The sequence below is a fragment of the Tasmannia lanceolata genome, unplaced genomic scaffold (genome assembly GCF_043159265.1).
Source record: "Tasmannia lanceolata isolate RefF3 unplaced genomic scaffold, GAP_Taslan_0.1 ptg000044l, whole genome shotgun sequence".
NCBI classification, from domain to species: Eukaryota; Viridiplantae; Streptophyta; class Magnoliopsida; order Canellales; family Winteraceae; genus Tasmannia; species Tasmannia lanceolata.
Genome location: NW_027518721.1, coordinates 2,283,814 through 2,299,198, shown reverse-complemented (window position 1 = coordinate 2,299,198; position 15,385 = coordinate 2,283,814). Strand labels below are relative to the sequence as shown.

Here is a 15,385-nt window from a genome sequence, read left to right as displayed (position 1 = left end):
TAACCCAAAAGAAAATACTGATAAGTCAGAAGCATCACGAGATTACTGGAGTAATCTTTCTTATTTTGTGTTTTTATTACAAGTGTCTGTAGTTCTATTTAAAAAAAAAAAAAAAAATTTATTTTTAGAATTGTTGTAGGGTGCAATCACTCTGAAGGCAGGTTCATTAACAGGTTCTGAGGAACTTGGAAAAAGGTGACGCTCTCACAAATGACGAAGATCTTTGAAAGAATAATCTCCGGTCAACGAATAGAAGAAGGTTAGAATGCCTCAAACTGAGGCAGATTGCTAATGAAGTGGCATCCCATATTTAAGCCCTGAAGTTCTTTTGCTGCATAGTGTTATTAAATCCTTTGCTTCTAAAGTTGTTAATTGGAAATTTCGATTTCTCTCAAAGCTCAAATCATCATATCTCTCTGAATCCATTTGGAAAAAGATATTTTCTCTCTGAACATCACACAAATATGATATCTCGCTTCCTTGGAGTCCGTACAAATACGGTATTTCACTCTCCGAGTCCATACGACTATGGTCTCTTATCCCCTTTGAACATCATACAACTATGATGTCTCATTTCCTTGGAATCCGTACAAATACGGTATTTCATTCTCTTCGAGTTCATACAACTATGGTCTCTTATCCCCTTTGAACATCATACAACTATGATGTCTCATTTCCTTGGAATCCGTACAAATACGGTATTTCATTCTCTTCGAATCCATACAACTATGGTCTCTTATACCCTTTGAACATCATACAACTATGATGTCTCATTTCCTTGGAATCCGTATAAATACGGTATTTCATCTTGCCCAAGCCCATTCAAAAATGATGCTGCATTTTCATTAAGAATCTTTCAAAAGTCATCCATTATTCTCTGAGACCATTTGAAAATGACGTCTCATTTCCTCTGAAGCTGTTCAAAAGCGATATTCCTTTCCCTCCGAAAATCCATTTGAAAATGGTATCCCATTTCTCTCGTTGCCAGCGGCACCGCAGCGGGTTTGTTTTATTGCATTCCAATTCTAGGATTTCATCTAAGGTCTTGCATTATATTAGGTTGCATTGTGTTTAGGGGGTCCTTTGTCGATTAAAGCTACGCAAAATGGTTCTGTCATTTTGACTTTGGTATTCGATGACTACGTCGTCTCTACCAAAGAGGGGCATCTGTAGACACCCACATTTTGCTTTACTTTAACCAACAATAACCTAATATATTGATCCATCCTCAAATTTTTTGAAAAAAACAAAATGATAAAGAGATGTACCTGGTGAGATGATTAGATCCGAAAAATTGAAAAATACCCTGATTAGTGAATTTAGTGTGTTAAATCCATGTGAGAACCCCCTCTATCATTGATTTATATGTTTTAGGTCATTAATATCTTGATCTGACTTTACGGATCATCAATCGGGACAAAATAAGCTAGGGTCATTTCATAGCCCGGACCCTGATTCCATTCCGAGACCCGATTTCCGTAAATCGTTAGATCAATGACAGATCTTGACCTGGGTCTCACCATCCAAAACCACCTAACCTCTCCTCTCATCCTAACCATCCAAACCTCACCTAACCTCACCTAACCTCTCCTCTCATCCTAACCACCCAAACCTCACCTAACCTCACCTAACCTCACCTAACCTTACCTAACCTCACCTAACCTTACCTAACCTCACCTAACCTCACCTAACCTCCTATCCCATTCTCCTATAAATACCCTCTCATCCCACCATCCAAAGAAAAAGAAGAAAAAGAATCCCTCTCTTAGAAAATTCATCCCTCTCCCTCATCTCTTCAAGGGTTCGGCCATCCTTGCCGGATCGGGTGATACGTTGGGTGATATATATCAAAAGCAGTCATTATCAAGCAAGGAATCATCTTCAAGGAATTAACATCAAAGAAAAATCAAACACAAAGTGGGTTTTCAAAGAGGTAGGCATTTATTTCAATTCTATGTAGGGTCTGTTTTCATGCATATCTTTTACTTTAAAAGAAAAACCATGTTAGGAAGCATCTAGGATCAATCTTTACTCATTCTTCTTGATGGTAGACTTTGAAGTTATACATGTTTCCCTCTTCTCTTAACCCATCTTATCTTCATTTTTATTTTTCCCTAATGGTTCACACCCTGGTTCCCCCTGGTTAGCCTCTGGTTAGACCCTGGTTGCACCCAGGTTCGTTGCTGGTTGCACCCAGGTTCGATACTGGTTCGCACCCTGGTTCCCTGCTGGTTCGCACTCTGGTTAGACCTTGGTTGCACCCAGGTTCGTTGCTGGTTGCACCCAGGTTCGATACTGGTTCGCACCCTGGTTCCCTGCTGGTTCGCACTCTGGTTAGACCTTGGTTGCACCCAGGTTCGTTGCTGGTTGCACCCAGGTTCGATACTGGTTCACACCCCGGTTCCCTGGTGGTTCGCACTCTGGTTAGACCCTGGTTGCACCCAGGTTCGCTGCTGGTTGCACCCAGGTTCCCTGCTGGTTGCACCATGGTTCCCCTGCTGGTTCGCACCCTGGTTTCCCTGCTGGTTGCACCCTGGTTCCCCTGCTGGTTCGCACCCTGGTTCCCTGCTGGTTCGCACTCTGGTTAGACCCTGGTTGCACCCAGGTTCGCTGCTGGTTGCACCTAGGTTCCCTGCTGGTTGCACCCTGGTTCCCCTGCTGGTTCGCACCCTGGTTCCCTGCTGGTTCGCACCCTGGTGCACCCTGGTCCGCACCCTGGTTTGTACCCTGCTTCCTCCTAGTTAGACCATGGCTAGTCTCGGGTTTGCTCCTAACTTAGACCCGACTCACTTGACCCTAACCATTAACCCAATCCAACCTAACCATTAACCACACCTAAACCCATACCCATAAGCCTTAAACCCTATAACCATAGCCACACATCATACACCACATGCCTTTCATTCATCCACCCAACAGTACCCTCATACACCCCTACAATAGACCCGGCCAACCCAGTTAACCCGGCCATCGGGCCCATTCGGCCCAATTAATTCATTCCCCTTAAGAGCCACTTTGCCCTATTGGTTCCTAAGATACTCCAACCACCCAAACCTCAAGCCGCACCCCAATCCACGCTCAACCAGTTCCAATCCAGTCTAAGCCAAGTCAACCCGCACTTGACCTTGACCATTAACCCAATCCAATCCAACTCAACCATTAACCCCACCTAACCTGACCCTAGCACAACTCAACCGAGTCACATCAACCCAAGCCATACCTTTGTCCACTCACTGAGGCACACCATTTATCCATAAATCTGGTTACATTAAATCTAACCCAGCCAGGCCACCTGCAGCTTAAGTCAAATCGCCCCAATACAATCCATCCAAGTGGGATCCCAACCCAGCTCAACTGAGTCAACTCTAGCCAACCTCCCAAGTCGAGTTGACCCAACTCTCTAGTCGAGTATGCTCAACCTCTTTAACCGATTGGACTCTCCCCTTAGTTGACTCAATCCAATTCCTTAATCAACCCATCCCAATGCAACCGAGTCGCATTCGACCAAGTTGCGGCCTTCCATGTCACAACCGAGTCATTCCCCTATTCTACTAATGCCCTTTTACACCTAATAGAACTTCCTCCCTTTTGCCTAACCAAGTCATATCCCAACTCAATCTGAGTCGCATGTCTGAATCCATTTGACCGAATCTCATAAGCCCGCCCATTTTGAATTCCCAAAATTCAAACCCTTGATGATTCCTATATGCTCAATTCTTTGATGCAAATTCCCAATTCCAAAATCCCATTGCTAAATCAATGTTTCTGAATCTCAAGTCCAATGCTCAAATACAAACCCGATTCCTGATCCAAATACCAATCCTGTTTTCCAAAATCCAAGCAACCTCCCCAGCGGAACTACGTGTGGCTTGATCCCCATCGCGGGGTACGTAGGCAATTTGGCACTCCCAAGTTCAGTCACACCTTTCTCTATCTTTCTCATTCCCTCACACTATTTCATCATCTCTTCCATCTTTTTTTTCACTAACCTCGAGAATTTAAATCGATTTGTCTTGTGTCTTTCGGAACCGTTGGATCACGGTTTCCGTCGTAAGGACCCTTAGAGCCCAATTTAGGAACACCGGTGTCGTGTCGTGTCCTAAGTTTTAGAGAGTCCTAGAGTTAGGAGTCCAGCCTCATCACGGACGCTTGCTATGTATAGCAACCGTGCCATAGGTCTAGTTACACTAGTCACCCAATCTTTCCCTAGGACAAGCCTAGTAAACTAGGATGTAAGGCAAACCTGCATTAGTCTAAGGGACCATTTGCATTTAGATGAGAATCATATAGCATCTTAGATGAAATCCTAAGATAATAAAATCCTCAACTTGAATTAAATAACTTCTCCTAAAACTGTTGAAACAGTCAATCCCGTCTAGGTCGGTGTCTTAGTTGAGTTAGGCATATGTAACTTAGCTTAGGTGCACCGAACTACGTCGACTCTGATCCCAGTGAGGCTTGGGTACGTAGGCAGCTTGGATGTCTGACGGCATACCACCCGCGAGTCGGCACCACAACAAATTGTGGTGTTTTGAATATTAATTTTCTTGTAAATGCTTAATCAAATCATTTAGGGCTTTCCATGAAATTAGAATTCTAGGAGAACTTTCACTTAGAATGAATCCAGACAAATTAATAAATCAAGATACACATCTAGGATTCACATTGAAATTAGATCATAGGATGCATGTCACTTAGCTCGCACATTAACATAGAGTTGAATGAGCCATTTAAAATAAATTTAAAAGAGTTAGCTTTTGGAATCGAAGACCGATTATCGGGCAGGAATGGTGCATGTGGCGGATAACTCCCCATACCTTCCATTCTCGTAACCAGGTAGCGAGTCTAGATTTCTGGTTAATTTCGGGTCCTAGATCCCACATCTAGGTGGCGACTCTGTCAATCTCTTTCGTGTGGAATTCGGATTGCCTTAGTGATCCCAAGTTCACATGAAAGACGAATTCAAATCAATAATTAAATGCACACGCCAATCGCGTGGATACAGGAGACCAAGAGAGAGAGCGCGGCGGCTCGCGCCCCACCCCTCTCGCGGGATTCGGGTACCACAGGTATTTATCTCTCTCACCCTCACTCTTATTTGTGCTTGCATTTATACACTTAGAATTGAGTGAGTAGTTAGCAATGGTAATTAACGTGCTTATCTAGTACCTTGCTAATTAGCCCATTTAATCTTGTTAATTAAGTTTGCATGAGCCTTCTACCAAGTGTTTGATAAAAGGCCTAAAATAAACCATTCATCTAATTCATTTACCTTGTTGTGGGATTTACAATCTTTAATCAACCACCAAGTATTTTCATAGAAAGATTAAAAAGGGAATAATACTTTAGGGTTTTCAAAAGCCATCTAACAAGTGTTTGACAAAAGGTCTAAGAGAGGATATTCATTTAGGATTTTGAAACTAATGTTACAAAATATTTTAAACAGGATAATTTTTTTAAAGACACCCAATTCACCCCCCTCTTGGGTTGCCTAGTGGGATTTCACTTGGTATCAGAGCTAAAGGCTCTTATATAGATTTTTGAACTTTCAAATTTCGTCAAGAGAAAAGATTTATATTGGTAACCGAATGGCTTCTAGACTTCCTTGTTTGGATGGAACCAACTATGGATCTTGGTCGATCCATATGAGGCTTTATCTCAAGAGTCTAGATAGTGAATTATTGAAAGTGATTGAAAATGGTTTTATCTTAAACTCCAAATCTAAGCGAATTAGTGAACATGATAAAAGATTATATTGCTTGAAGTCAAAAGCTATGAATGCCATATGTTGTGCCTTATCTTCTCATATGTTTGAGAAAATAGCTAATTGTAAAAATGCCAAAGAAATATGGACCTCACTTGAAAATATTTTTAATGTTAAATGTTTTATGGCATTAGAAAACAACAATGAAGAAAATAATGATTTTGATATGGATGAGCCTCTTACAATTGAAGAACTTCTTGATGGATGTGAGAAACTAAATAACGCCTTAAATCTTGAAGTCTCCAAGAATCAAAAACTTAAAAACTCTCTCAACTCAATTTCTAAGGAATTTGAAAATCTTGAAAATGACTATCAAAATTTGCTAAATGAAGAAAATAAGTTGATTAAAGATAACAATATTCTTGAAAAGAGAAATTTTGAATTAATGGAGGAACTCAAAATCTTGATGGAAAAAAGAAGATGAATTAAAAACATCCCCATCTCATGAAATAAATCACTTGAAAATAGAAATTGAAGAAATGAGATTGAAAAATAAAAATCTTGAGTTGGAAAACAAAGTCCTACAAGAAATGAATGCTAAACATGTTTGTGTGCCTATGCATTCTTGTAATTGTCCATCTAGATCCTCATCTACCTATTCTTATGATTCATGGGATTATTGTGGCAGATTAGGTCATCACAAATCTATGTGTAGACTTAGGTTTGTGAAATCTTGCAAGTATGTGTGGATTAGAAAAGATGATCTATTTCATAGAACAAACTTGCATTGACCCAAGATGGTTTGGGTTCCAAAACTCCTTACTTGATCTATTTATGACTTAGTAGATGTAGGGATGTGCTTCAATGTTTATATCATATGAAAATGGTTGTTTGGATACAAAAATGTCTATCTTGCATGAATGCCATGTATCCATTTTTTGTGCTTAAATATTTATCTTTTTGAAAATCCAAAGTCTATATGCTTAAAACTTGATTTGTATTAGACTTTGACACATTGCACTAAATTGTTATATCTATTGGAAAAGGTTCCCTAGATATCTCACTTGATGTCTAGTTTATGTTTGAGTTAAAATTGTCAAATCCCATTGAATGTATACTTCTAGATACAATATGCTTGATTCCCATGTATCTAGTTAATCTTAAGCTTAAATGCCATATCCCTTGAGTTTATTTGGGTACTAGATGTCACATTAATATTTTCTTGCATCTAGCTTCATATGTGTTTTAAAGATCACATTTTTTAAAGAAACAACTTATAGATACATTAGACTTATATTGTTTGATTCTTGTGTATCTATATATACTATAAGTGCACTCACTAAGACTTAGATCCTTTTTCACTTAGTAGTCATCCACATGTAAAACCAAGCAGTTAATGTGAAAACCATGATTGATCTTATATGAATATCAACATCTTCATTATCCATGAGTTAAAGTTAAACTCATAAGAGTAAATCTTTCATATTTGAACTCTAATTTGGATAAAAATGGCATTTGCTAGATTAATATATACTGGAATTTATTTATTTATTTCTTCTAGCAAAATTATGTGCTTAAATGTCATGTCTAGGAAAATTATTTCAAATCCTTTCTTAGACAACTTTTTATGCCCTAGGTGAGAAAATGTATTTGAAAATCTCTGTGCACCTAGTTATCCTTTACACTATCACTAGACTTGCTTATGATACTTAAATGGTTATCATTATATGTAAAGTTTTTGATGAGTTGTAAGTATATGTATTTCCAAAGGTTTTAATTAGATATTTTTTCATGACTAATGTGAATCTTGCTCTTTACAAGTAATATAAATTATTCATATAGTCTTGAAAATCTTTTTTGGAATGCATATGTCCAAGGTATTAACTTGATATTTATCCTTAGAGTCCTTGGATCCATCCCTAGAATCTTATAGAATATATTTTGTAGGAAAAATTAAAAATGGTCTAGATTCAATGTATTTAAGTAAAATTGAAAACATCTTGTGAATCTAATATCTTATTTCGGCATATTTCACCTTGGTGGTTGATACCCTATAGCTTGTGATGGGAACATGTGTCTCCCACGCATTTTGGTTTTCCTATGGGCTTATGCACTTTGTGCCTAATGCCATGTCTTTATATTAGTGGTTTGTGGATGTAAATGCAAATATTTGGACCATGCACCTTATATGTCATGTCCTTTATGTCCAAACATGGTAGACTATCCATGGATGTTTTGATATAAATTATATCTTCCTTATGATTACCCATAGTAGTATACTCTCACTCATGAGCCATGGATGTCTCTCTTAGACATTGTACTTTATTGTCCATTCTTTTATGTCTAAATCCTATAGAATTGATCCAAATTGGTATATTTAAATAATCTATAGTTATCACCTCTGGTTGGTAGTATCTACATAATTGACATGTCAAACCTTAACCTTAAAAGCTACTCAATTGGAGCCCATAGCCCACTTTGACCAAAGGGGGAGTCAGTACCTTCACAATAATTAAAATACTTAATCAATTGGCCTTGTGCCACCATCTCAATCATGAATAGGTATATGTATTTGTGTGATCTCCCTAACTTGTTTGTATGGTATATACTTAGGGAAGAAAATTTGAAATTGTAGAAAATAATATCACACTTAGAGGGAGCATGAGCCAAAATTGCAAATCTTTTGTGCTATGCTTATTTATCATGATGAGCTAGACTATGGCTATCATTTTGATCATGATAAATCGACACTTAGAGAGTAAGTGTCACTGTAGCCCAAGGGTTGAGTCTAACTTCGTAACTTTTGGAAAATATATCCAAAAACCCTTGGTAACTATCTATTGGACAGCCCTTTGGATTCATACTTTGTATTAGTCTCTAATAAATGGGGTACTATATATGTAATATATGTCCTTCACATCTTATCATATGTTGTTTAACTAAATCAAAGATTAAATATCATCTCATCTTCATCTCAAAACTTAGCTAAAACCTCCTTTACACTATCTCTCGTGTTTCCTAAGTCTAAAAGATTGATGTTTTGTAAAGTTTCTAAAATAAGAGACTTTATATTTTTGAATCTCCATCCTTCACCAACTAAATCTACGATTCAATACCATCTCATCCCCATCCCAAAACTTGGATAGAAGCACCTTGACTCCATCTCTAGGGTTTCTTATGTATAAAAGGTGGATGTCTTATAAAGTTCCTAAAATAAGAGGCTTTCTAATTTTTCAATCTCCATCCTTCATCAACTAAATCTAAGATTCAATACTCTCATGTGCTCATTCAACAATATGGCTTAAAGCTCGTTGACATCATCACTTGGGTTTCTTATTTCTGAATGATAGTGGTTTTACAAAGTTTTTAAAATAAGAAACTTTCTATTTTTTCAATTTCCATCCTTTATCAACTAAATCTAAGATTCAAAATCATCTCATCCTTATCTCAAAACTTTGCTAGTAGCACCTTGACTCCATCTATAGGGTTTCCTATAGATAAAAGATTGATGTTTTATTAAGTTCCTAAAATAAGAAGCTTTCTAATTTTTCAATCTTCATCATTCATCAACTAAATCTAAGATTCACTACCTTCGTATGCTCATCCCAAAACATGCCTTAAAGCTCGTTGACATCATCATTAGGGTTTCTTATTTCTAAATAATGGACATTTTATAAAGTTTCTAAAATAAGAGGCTTTATATTTTTGAATCTCCCTCCTTCACCAACTAAATCTACGATTCAATACCATCTCATCCCCATCCCAAAACTTGGATAAAAGTGCATTGATTCCATCTCTAGGGTTTCTTATGTCTAAAAGATTGATGTTTTATAAAGTTCCTAAAATAAGAAGCTTTCTAATTTTTCAATCCCTATCCTTCATCAACTAAATCTAAGATTCAATACCCTCATATGCTCATCCTAAAACATGGCTTAAAGCTCGTTGACATCATCACTAGGGTTTCTTATTTCTAAATGATGGATGTTTAACAATGTTTCTAAAATAAGAAACTTTCTATTTTTTCAATCTCTATCCTTTATCAACTAAATCTAAGATTCAATACCATCTGAGCCTAATCTCAAAACTCTGCTAAAAGCTCCGTCACACCATCTCTAAGGTTTCTTATGTCTGAAAGATTGTTGTTTTATATAGTTTCTAAAGTAAGAAACTTTCTCTTTTTTCAATCTCCATCCTTGTTCAAATAAATCAAAGATTCAATACCATCTAATCCTCATCTCAAGACTCAGCTCAAAGCTCCTTCACACCATTTATGAGGTTTCCTATGTCTAAAATAAGTTACTAAAATAAGAAACTTTCCATTTTACAATCTCCATCCTTGAACTAAATCTAAAATTCAATACCATCTAATCCTCATCTCAAAATGTGGCTAAAAGCACGTTGACACCATCTCTAAGGTTTACTAAGTCTAAAAGATTGATGTTCTACAAAGTTTCTAGAATAAGAAACTTTACATTTTTTCAATCTCCATCCTTCATCAACTAAATCGAAGATTCAATACTCTCTCATTCTCATCCTAAAACTTGGTTAAAATCTCGTTGACATCATCTCTAGGGTTTCCTATGTCTAAAAGATAGATGTTTTATAAAGTTTCTAAAATAAGAAACTTTCTATTTTTTTAATATACGTCCCTTATCAACTAAATCTAAGATTCAATACTATCTCATCCTAATCTCAAAACCTGGCTAAAAGCTCACTGACACAATTTCTAGGATTTCTTATGTTTAAAATATTGATGTTTTATAAAGTTTCTAAAATAAGAAACTTCCTATTTTTTCAATCTTCATCCTTTACAACCTAAACTTAGATTTAATACCTTCTCACCCTAATCTCAAAACTTGGCTAAAAGCTCATTGACACCTTCTCTATGGATTACTAAGTCAAAACAAATAATGTTTTATAAAGTTTCTAAAATAAGAAACTTTCTATTTTTTCAATCTCCATTCTTCAACATCTAAATCTAAGATTCAATATCATCTCATATACATCTAAAAATATGGCTAGAAGCTCCTTGACACCGTCTCTAGGGTCTCTTACGTCTAAAAGATGAATGTTTTATAAAGTTTCTAAAATAAGAAACTTTCTATTTTTTCAATTTTCATTTGTTATAAAGAAAATCTAAGATTCAATACCATCTCATCCTTATCTCAAAACTTATACTGACTCCTTCACCCCATCTCTATGGTTTCTGATGTCTAAAAGATGGATGTCGTTTAAAGTTTTTAAAATAAGAAACTTTTGATTTTTTCAATCTCCATCCTTCATCAACTAAATCAAAGATTCAATATCATCTCATCATCATCTCAAAACTTAGCTAAAAGCTCTTTGACACCATCTCTAGGGTTTCTTAAGTCTAAACGATGGATGTTTTACAAAGTTCCTAAAATAAGAAACTTTCTATTTTTCAATCTTCATCCTTCACCAACTAAATCTACAATTCAATACCAACTCATCCTTATCCCAAAACTTGGCTAAAAGCACCTTGACACCATTTCTAGGGTTTCTTATGTCTAAAAGATGGATGTTTTATAAAGTTTCTAAAATATGAAACTTTCTAATTTTTCAATCTCCATCCTTCATCAACTATATCTAAGATTCAATACCTTCTTATTCTCATCCCAGAACTTAGCTTAAAACTCGTTGACATCATCATTAGGGTTTCTTATGTGTAAAAGGTGGTTGTTTTACAAAGTTTCTAAAATAATAAACTTTCCTTATTTTCAATCTCCATCCTTAATCAACTAAATATTAGATTCAATATTATCACCTTCTCATCCCAAAACACGGCTAAAAGCGCATTGACACCGTCTCTAGGTTCTCCTATATCTAAAAGAAGGATGTTTTATAAAGTTTCTAAAAAAAGAAACTTTCTATTTCAATCACCATCCTTCATCAACTAAAAATAAGATTTAATACTCTCTCATTCTCATCCCAAAACTTGGCTAAAAGCTCGTTGATATCATCTCTAGGATTTCCTACGTCTAAAAGATTGATGTTTTAGAAAGTTTATATAATATGAAACTTTTTATTTTTTCAACCTCCATCCTTGTTTAAATAAATTAAAGATTGAATACCATCTAATCCTCATCTCAAAACTTAGCTAAAAGTTCTTTCACACCATTTATGAGGTTTTCTATATCTAAAAGATTGATGTTTTATAAAGTTTTTAAAATAAGAAACTTTTCATTTTACAACGCCATCCTTGATCAACTAAATCTAAAATTCAAAATCATCTAATCCTCATCTCAAAACATAGCTAAAAGCTTGTTGACACCATCTATTGGGTTTCCTATGTCTAAAAGCTGGATGTTTTATAAAGTTTATAAAGTAAGAAACTTTCTATTTTTTAATCTCAATCCTTCACCAACAAAATCTACGATTCAATACCATCTCACCCTTATCCCAAAACATGGCTAAAAGCACATTGACATCATCTTTAGGGTCTCTTATGTGTAAAAGATGGATGTTTTATAAAGTATCTAAAATAAGAAACTTTCTATTTTTTTAATCTCCATCATTTATCAACTAAATCAAAGATCCAATACCCTCTCATCCTAATCTCAATACTTGGCTAAAAGCTCCTCGACACCATCACTAGAGGGTTCCTATGTCTAAAAGATGGATGTCTTACAAAGTTTCTAAAATAAGAAACTTTCTATTTTTTAGTCTATATCCTTAATAAACTAAATCAAAGATTCAGTATCATCTCATCCACATATTAAAAATTAGCTAAAAGCTCCTTGACACCATCTCTAGGGTTTCTTATGTCTAAAAGATAGATGTTTTATAAAGTCTCTAAAATAAGAAACTTTCTATTTTTTCAATATTCATCATTTATCAACTAAATCTAAGATTCAATACAATCTCATCCTCATCTCAAAACTGAGCAAAAAGCTCCTTGACCCCATCTCTAGAGTTTCCTATGTCTAAAAGATGGATTTCTTATAAAGTTTCTAAAATAAGAAACTTTCGATTTTTTCAATCTCCATCATTTCTCAACTAAATCAAAGATTAAATATCAACTCATCATCGTCTCAAAACTTAGTTAAAAGCACCTTGACACCATCTCTAGGGTCTCCTATGTCTAAAAGATTGATGTTTTATAAAGTTTTTAGAATAAGAAACTTTCTATTTTTCAATTTTCATCATTTATAAACTAAATCAAAGATTCAATACCATCTCATCCTCATCTCAAAACTTAGTTAAAAGCACCTTGACCCCATCTCTAGGGTCTAATATGTCTAGAAGATGGATGTCTTACAAAGTTTCTAAAATAAGAAACTTTCTATTTTTTCAATCTCCATCCTTCATCAACTAAATCAAAAATTCAATATTATCTCATCTTCATCTCAAAATTAGCTAAAAGCCCCTTTACATTATCTTTAGGGTTTCCTATGTCTAAAAGATTAATGTTTTATAAAGTTTCTAAAATAAGAGATTTTATGTTTTTGAATCTCCATCCTTCACCAACAAAATCTACGATTCAATACTATCTCATCCTCAACCTAAAACATGGCTAAAAGTACGTTGACTCCATCTATAGGGTTTCCTATGTCTAAACGATGAATGTATTATAAAGTTACTAAACTAAGAAGATTTCTAATTTTTCAATTTCCATCATTCATCAACTAAATGTAAGATTCAATACTCTCATATGCTCATTCCAAAACATGGCTTAAAGCTTGTTGACTTCATCACTAGGGTTTCTTATTTCTAAATGATGGATGTTTTAAAAAGTTTCTAAAATAAGAAACTTTCTATTTTTTCAATGTCCATCCTTTATCAACTAAATAAAGATTAAATATCATCTCATCTTCATCTCAAAACTTAGCTTAAAGCTCCTTTACACTATCTCTCGGGTTTCCTATGTCTCAAAGATTGATGTTTTATAAAGTTTTTAAAATAAGAGACTTTATATTTTTGAATCTCCATCCTTCACTAACTAAATCTACGATTCAATACCATCTCATCCCCGTCCCAAAACTTAGATAAAAGCACTTTGACTCCATCTTTAGGGTTTCTTATGTCTAAAAGATGGATGTCATATAAAGTTCCTAAAATAAGAAGCTTTCTAATTTTTCAATCTCTTTCCTTCATCAACTAAATCTAAGATTCAATACTCTCATGTGCTCATTCAAAAACATGGCTTAAAGCTCGTTGACATCATCACTTGGGTTTCTTATTTCTGAATGATAGTGGTTTTACAAAGTTTTTAAAATAAGAAACATTCTATTTTTTCAATCTCAATCCTTTATCAACTAAATCTAAGATTCAATTCATCTCATCCTTATCCCAAAACTTGGCTAAAAGCACCTTGACTCCATCTATAGGGTTTCCTATAGATAAAAGATTGATGTTTTATAAAGTTCCTAAAATAAGAAGCTTTCTAATTTTTCAATCTTCATCCTTCATCAACTAAATCTAAGATTCAATACCCTCATATGCTTATCCCAAAACATGCCTTAAATTTTGTTGACATCATCACTAGGGTTTCTTATTTCTAAATGATAAATGTTTTACAAAGTTTCTAAAATAAGAGACTTTCTATTTTTTTTCAATCTCCATCCTTTATTAACTAATTCTAAGATTCAATACCATCTCATTCTCATCCAAAAACTTGGCTTAAAGCACCTTGACTCCATCTCTAGGGTTTCCTATGTCTAAAATATTGATGTTCTATAAAGTTCCTAAAATAAGAAACTTTCTAATTTTTCAATCCCTATCCTTCATCAACTAAATCTACGATTCAATACCCTCATATGCTCATCCCAAAACATGGATTAAAGCTCGTTGACATCATCACTAGGGTTTCTTATTTCTAAATGATGGATGTTTAACAATGTTTCTAAAATAAGAAACTTTTTATTTTTTCAATCTCCATCCTTTATCAACCAAATCTAAGATTCAATACCATCTCAGCCTAATATCAAAACTTGGCTAAAAGCTCCTTCGCAGCATCTCCAGGGTTTCTTATGTCTAAAAGATGGTTGTTTTATATAGTTTCTAAAGTTAGAAACTTTCTCTTTTTTCAATCTCCATCCTTGATCAACTAAATCTAAAATTCAATACCATATAATCCTCATATCAAAACTTGGTTAAAAGCACGTTTTCACCATCTATTGGGTTTCCTATGTCTAAAAGGTGGATGTTTTATAAAGTTTAAAAAATAAGAAACTTTCTATTTTTCAATCTCAATCCTTCACAAACAAAATCTACGAGTCAATATCATCTCATCCTCATCTGAAAAATTGGCTAAAAGTACCATTACACCATCTCTATGGTTTACTAAGTCTAAAAGACTGATGTTCTAAAAAGTTTCTGGAATAAGAAACTTTCTATTTTTTCAATCCCCAAGCTTCATCAACTAAATCTAAGATTCAATACTCTCTCATTCTCATCCTAAAACTTGGTTAAAATCTCGTTGACACAATTTCATAAAATAAGAAACTTTCTATTTTTTCAATCTCCATTTTTTATCTACTAAATCTAAGATTTAATACCATCTCATCCTCATCTCAAAACTTGGCTAAAACCTCATTGACACAATTTCTAGGATTTCCTATGTCTAATGTAAGAGACTTTCTATTTTTTCAATCTCCATCATTTATAACTTAAATCTAAGATTTAATACCATCTCATCCTAATCACAAAACTTGGCTAAAA

The 15,385-nt window shown here is 34.8% G+C and overlaps 1 long non-coding RNA gene across 1 annotated transcript; it reads left to right on the top strand.

Moving 5' to 3' along the window:
- The first annotated feature begins 1,564 nt into the window (after positions 1–1,564).
- Positions 1,565–5,067, top strand: LOC143863873 (uncharacterized). Its single transcript, XR_013241018.1, has 3 exons — positions 1,565–1,933; positions 2,148–2,400; positions 2,468–5,067. It is a non-coding gene; the product is annotated as an uncharacterized LOC143863873 (long non-coding RNA).
- The last annotated feature ends 10,318 nt before the right edge of the window (positions 5,068–15,385 follow it).